Raw genomic sequence first — 6,008 nt, forward strand, 5'->3', positions numbered from 1 at the left:
TTTTTTTTTTTGAGATGGAGTTTCACGCTGTTGCCCTGGCTGGAGTGCATGGAGTGCAGTGGCGCAATCTCGGCTCACTGCAACCTCCGCCTCCCAGGTTCAAGCGATTCTCCTGCCTCAGCCTCTTGAGCAGCTGGAATCACAGGTGCCTGCCACCACACCCTGCTCATTATTTTTTACTTTTTACTTTTAGTAAAGATGGGGTTTCACTATGTTGACCAGGCTGGTCTCGAATGCCTGACCTCGTGATCCACCCACCTCAGCCTCCCAAAGTGGTGGGATTACAGGCGTGAGCCACCGCGCCCAGCCACTTTGACCGTCTTTTAAGTTTCTTCCACACTTTTCCATTTTATTCACGTTTCCTGTCCCTCCTTAAGTCACTCTGGTAATTTACATTTTCCTAGAAAACCACCCAATTAATCTATATTTTCACACTTACTGGTATAAAAGTGTATACAATTTTTATTTTATTTTTTATTTTATTTTATTTATTTTACTTTGAGATGGAGTCTCGCTCTGTCATCCAGGCTGGAGTACAGTGGTGCGATCTTGACTCACTGCAACCTCTGCCTTCCAGGTTCAAGTGTTTCTCCTGCTTCAGCCTCCCTAGTAGCTGGGATTACAGGCGCACACCACAACGCCCAGCTAATTTTTGTATTTTTAGTAGAGACAGGGTTTTGCCACATTGGCCAGGCTGGTCTTGAACTCCTGACCTCAGGTGATCCGCCCACCTTGGCCTCCCAAAGTCCTGGGATTACAGGCATGAGCCACTGAGGCCAACCAATATTTTCTTTTTTTCTTTTCTTTTTGAGACAGAGTCTCACTCTGTCACCCAGGCTGGAGTGCAGTGGTATAATCTCGGCTCACTGCAAGCTCCACCTCCCGGGTTCACACCATTCTTCTGCCTTAGCCTCCCAAGTAGCTGGGACTACAGGCACCCGCCACCACGCCCGGCTAATTTTTTGTATTTTAGTAGAGACTGGGTTTCACCATGTTAGCCAGGATGGTCTCGATCTTCTGACCTCGTGATCTGCCTGCCTCGGCCTCCCAAAGTGCTAGGATTACAGGCGTGAGCCACTGCGCCCGGACCCAATATTTTCTTTATAATAACTTTTTTTTTCATCTCCTTAGAATCTATGGTTAAATCCCCTTCCTTATTTTTTATTGTATTTATTTATTTAGCCTTTTTCTTAGTCATATCTGCCAAAGAATGTCTACCAAACTAGGTAGAGCTGGTCTTTCCAAAAGTCATATTTACTTATTAATACTTTATCAAATCTTTTGTTTTCCATTTAATTAATTTCTGGTTTTATTTGTAGTAATGATTCTGCTTTGTTTTGGTTATTTCTAGCTTCTTGAGTGGAATAATTAGTCCATTTAATTTAAACCATCTTGTTATTTAATAAAAGCAATTAAGATTATATATTTTCCTCTGGGAATCCCTGTGCCCGTATTTTATAGGTTTTAATTTGTAGTATTTGTTTGTTTGTTTGTTTTTGTTTTTGTTTTTTGAGATGGAGTCTTGCTCTGTTGCCCAGGCTGGAGTGCAGTGGCACGATCTCAGCTCACTGCAAGCTCCGCCTCCTGGGTTCACGCCATTCTCCCGCCTCAGCCTCCCGAGCAGCTGGGATTACAGGCGCCCACCACACGCCCGGCTAATTTTTTGTATTTTAGTAGAGACTGGGTTTCACCGTGTTAGCCAGGATGGTCTCGATCTCCTGACCTCGTGATCCGCCCGCCTCGGCCTCCCAAAGTGCTGGGATTACAGACGTGAGCCACCGCGCCTGGCCAATTTGTAGTATTCTCACTGACATTTATTCTAAACAGTCTATAAATTCCACTCTTATTTCCTCTTTAGCACAAGTATTTTTAAACTTTCAAATGGGGAGGAGGGCCTAGCCTTTTTGCTGTTGCTGTTAATATTTCCTTTTATTGAGTTGTAATTAGAAAACATAAAATGGGTTTTCTAATTAACTTAGAAATAATGTTCTCCAGCTGGGCGTGGTGGCTCACGCCTGTAATCCCAACACTTTGGCAGGCCGAGGGGGGTGGATCACGAGGGCAGGAGTTCGAGACCAACTCTGGCCAACATGGTGACACCCCATCTCTACCAAAAGAAAAATATAAAAATTAGTTGGGTGTGGTGGCACATGCCTGTTATCCCAGTTACTCGGGAGGCTGAAGCAGGAGAATTGCTTGAACCCAGGAGGCAGAGGCTATAGTGAACTGAGATCACGCCACAGCACTCTAGTCTGGGCGACAGAGCAAGACTCCGCCATGGGAAAAAAAAAAAAGAAATAACGTTCTCCAAAGATATGGGCAGATTGTTCCCTCTGCCTAACCGCCCTTCCTCAGTCTATCCAACTGGCAAACTCCTATTCATCCTTTAAAAAAGCTGGAATTTCACATAGTCTAGGACCAACCACTCAGGCCTCTTGGGCAGGTCTCCAGGGAAGGATTGTTTTAAGGAAGGACAAACTACAGATAGATCCTGAATGTCCTCTTTGGTCTCCTGACCTGATCTCCCAGGCACTCTCCTCATACACTCGGACACCCATTCCACAGGCACAGCGGGGGCTCAGGGAGGTGGGAGGGGCTGGCAATGACACTGTATATTTGCCTGGAAGGAGGAGGAATTGGGGGAGGGATGGGTCTAGCTCTTACCTGCTCTCTGCCAGCCTGCCTGAGGGGGTAAGCTTCATGGAGTCAAGGACCTGAGTAGGACAGCAATACTGGTGTAGAGTATGAGACGCTGTGGACCTGAGAGACAGCAAGAGACAGAGAGAGAGACAGAGAGAGAGACAGGGAGGGAGGGAAGTGGCAGGGTGGGTGATGGGGACAAGAAGGTGAGAGTGAGTGTGGGAGGGGAAAAGGGAAGGCTGGGAGGAATGGAGGATGGGAAATGGAAGAGGAGGGTTGGGAGGCAGGGAGGGAGGAAAGGAAGGAAGATAAGAAGGGAGAAAGGAAAAGAGGAAGGGAGAGAGGGAGGAAGATAGGGAGAGAGGAAGGAAGGAGGGAGGGAAGGAAGGGAGGGAAGGAAGGGAGGGAAGGAAGGNAAGGAAGGAAGGAAGGAAGGAAGGAAGGAAGGAAAGGGAAGGAAGGAAAGAAGGAAGGAAGGAGGAAGGAAGGAGGTAGGAAGGAAGGAAGGAAGGAAGGAAGGAAGGAAGGAAGGAAGGAAGGAAGGAAGAAAAAAAGAAAAAAACCACAAAGTCAAGAAAGAGAGGACGGCACTCGAACCACATACAGAACACAATGACAACAGGGGGCAGTGAAGACGAAAGAGCCGGGCTGGGCCTCCTGTGTTCCAGGTGACTCCGTGGGGACCTCAGCCACAGAGACGCTGGGACACCACAGCAGGGAAGGGGGAAGGCAGCCCTCCTCACACCAGACGCCACAGGGGTAGGGAGGATGGCAGGGGAAGGGGGGATGAAAGAGAGGGGGGAAAGATGTATGGGGTCTCCCCTGAGAGAAGACCACTCACAGAAAGGGAGGAAGGGACGGAGGAAGGAGAGGCTCTGGGCCCAAAGAAAGGGGAGAACCCAGGTGGGTGGGTAGGGGGAACACTGAAGGAAGAGAGGGAGAGAGACAGAGAGAAACCGAAAGAGACAGAAAAGGAGAAAGACAGAGAAAGAGGAAGACAGAGAAAGGGCGAGACAAAAGACACAGAGAGAAGCCAGAGAGAGGCAGAGAGCTCCAGAGCAGAGAAGGGTGAGGGCGGAGGAGGCTGACAAGGTCTCAGTGGTCTTGGTGACAGGATGGGACTCAGGGCTGAGTGGGTGAGGCAGAAGATGGGGTGGTTCCAGGTAGGAGTCTTTTGCTTTGAAGGCCAGTGCTTTACCCTCCCACCCCAAGGCAGGGCCCACACTCCACCCTTGATGCTGCGCCCCCACCACCCCTACTGCAGGGTCCAAAGACCCCTCCACCTTGTGCCTCCTGCGATTAAAGTCTGGAGAATGGCCAAGGGGAGGAGGAGGCACAGCAGGGCAGGGAGGCTGAGGGCCTGGTCCCTGCCCTACCCAGTGCAGTGCAGATGCCAGAGGTGTGCCAGTCAGCTGGAGCCAGAGCAAGCTGGGAGTGCAGCCGACCTCTCCAGGTCAGCCAGCCCCTGTCCCCCACAAGCCCATAGAGGCAGACTGTGGTCAGGGCCTGGCCATTCCAAAGCCCATATAAAAGCCAGGAGACGTGGCCAGGCCAGCTGTGAATTCGAGGATGTCCAAATCTGAGAACCTTACAGAGAATCTTTGAATCTGAGACTCTTCTTATCGAAGGTTCTGAATTAATCATCATCAGGGCGACTGCTTCTCAGGTGCCAGTCTCCAACCCAAGTCCTTGACTCATTATCTCTTTTGAATCTGAGACTCAGAGACCCTTAGGCTGCTGGAATGTTGGTGTTAGAATCTCAGAGGCCTCGAGCCTGGAGCCCTGCAGTGCCTCGCACACAAGGCTAGTAGAGCAGGGTAGGAGCCAAGCTCACCCCTCACAGGCCACAAGCTGTGCTGCTCAGGGTTCCAGGGTCCTTCCAGAGCTGGGCACCTGGATGCCCATGGGCTCTCCCACTTGAACTGGCTCCCTCCCCCAGGCCAAAGGCCTCTCAGAGTCCAAGAAGGGAGCCAGGAACCAGGAAGCCAGGAGGCTGCTGAATCAGCAGCCCAGGGACTGGGTCCAGGTCTAGGCAGGAAGGGAGGGGGCCAGGCTGCGGGGCCCAGGTTCCTACCTGCTGCTCCTCCCGGGGGGCTCCATGGGTCTGGACCTGTCCCAAGGGCAGGCCCCCGGCCTAGCCGGTGTCTCCACCGTGTCACCACCCCCTCCTCCCCAGCCCTTCCCTAGAAGGAGGAACCAAGAAGGCGGGGCCAGGCCAGCTGGGCTGCTGGCCAGATTGCAACTGGAAACTTTGCTCCTTCCCCTACTCCTCCAGGAGGGCTGGGAACCCCTCCTAGAAGGAAGCGGCCTGGAGAGCTCTCAGTCCCTCCTCTGGGCCAAACCCCAGGCTGGGCTCCCTCAGTGCACCTCTGCTAGAATCTCCCCACGCACCCCATCAAGTTTGTATCGCTGGCTCTAGTCTCCTGAACAGAAAATTGAGATGGAGAGAGGTGAAGTAATACTGCTAGTAAGTGGCAGAACTCCAATATCAAGATCCGGTTTGGCTATTCCCAAACCTGGAATCTGCCCCTTCAGCCATATTGCTACCTTGTGAATACAGAAACCTTTCCATAGAAGCTTTTCACAAATATCCTTATTTTCAGCACAGTTAAAGAGACTATGTTTAGGAGTTGTTCTGGGACTCTGCATATTAAGTAAAATTCAAATCACCCATTTTGGGGTATCAAGATGGGGCCCCAGTCAATATTCTTTCCCACTGCAATAAGCTCTCACTCTTCTGTGTTTTTTTCTAGACTGGCTGAGAGAAATGCTTCCTGAAGAGAAGACAGAAAATCAAAAGAAATGCCAAGAGGCTGTTCTTCCAAGGAAACTGCCCAGCCTGACTTTACAGATGGGGAAATTGAGGCCTGGAGAGAAGGGTCTTACTAAAGTTCATGCAGCAAGTCAGAGCAGACTCCAGGTGCCCTGGCTCCGTGCCTGCCTGTTACAGCAACCTCTCTGTCCTCCACATGGGCGGGACTGGAGAAAGGAGAGAGTTTGTCGGCTTTGAAGGATGTAGGGCTCCTGAGAATATCACAGGTCCAGCTCAAAGTGCTCCTGTCCTTTCACGGCCCAGGAGCCCAGGCCCCTGGCTGTTCTGAGCAGAAGGCGGCCCTGGGAGGGGCCAGGGGGCCAGTGATCTAGAAGAAATAGAAGCTGACAGGCAACAAGCCAGCCTTCCTGCCTCCCTGCTGGGGCAGCTGGTTCCTCTCAAGAAAGCCAAAGCTACTGAGAGAGAGAGGCCCTCCGGACCACCACAACGTTGGCATCTGTGGGTCCTTGGTGGCTTCCTCTCCCTCTGCCCACCCCTCAAAGCCCTGGTCCTCAGGGCTCTGGCCTTAGCCCCTGCCTTTTTTTTTTTTTTTTTT

General features: G+C 51.2%; 1 long non-coding RNA gene across 2 annotated transcripts in view; it reads right to left on the reverse strand.

Annotated features, from left to right (window-relative positions):
• LOC108520301 (uncharacterized) overlaps positions 1 to 5,716 on the reverse strand; it is a 16,420-nt gene extending 10,704 nt beyond the window's left edge. Inside the window, exons 1-2 of one of the 2 annotated variants that reach the window (XR_001882873.1) lie at positions 4,715 to 4,956; positions 2,665 to 2,760 (exon numbers count right to left, since the gene is read on the reverse strand). This is a non-coding gene — a long non-coding RNA (uncharacterized LOC108520301). Of the gene's footprint in view, positions 1 to 2,664; positions 2,761 to 4,714 lie in introns of both variants that reach the window. The other variant, XR_001882874.1, reaches the window with a different exon arrangement.
• Between the last annotated feature and the right edge of the window lie 292 nt (positions 5,717 to 6,008).

Source organism: Rhinopithecus bieti, unplaced genomic scaffold (assembly GCF_001698545.2).
Source record: "Rhinopithecus bieti isolate Rb0 unplaced genomic scaffold, ASM169854v2 scaffold_51744, whole genome shotgun sequence".
Lineage (NCBI taxonomy): Eukaryota > Metazoa > Chordata > Mammalia > Primates > Cercopithecidae > Rhinopithecus > Rhinopithecus bieti.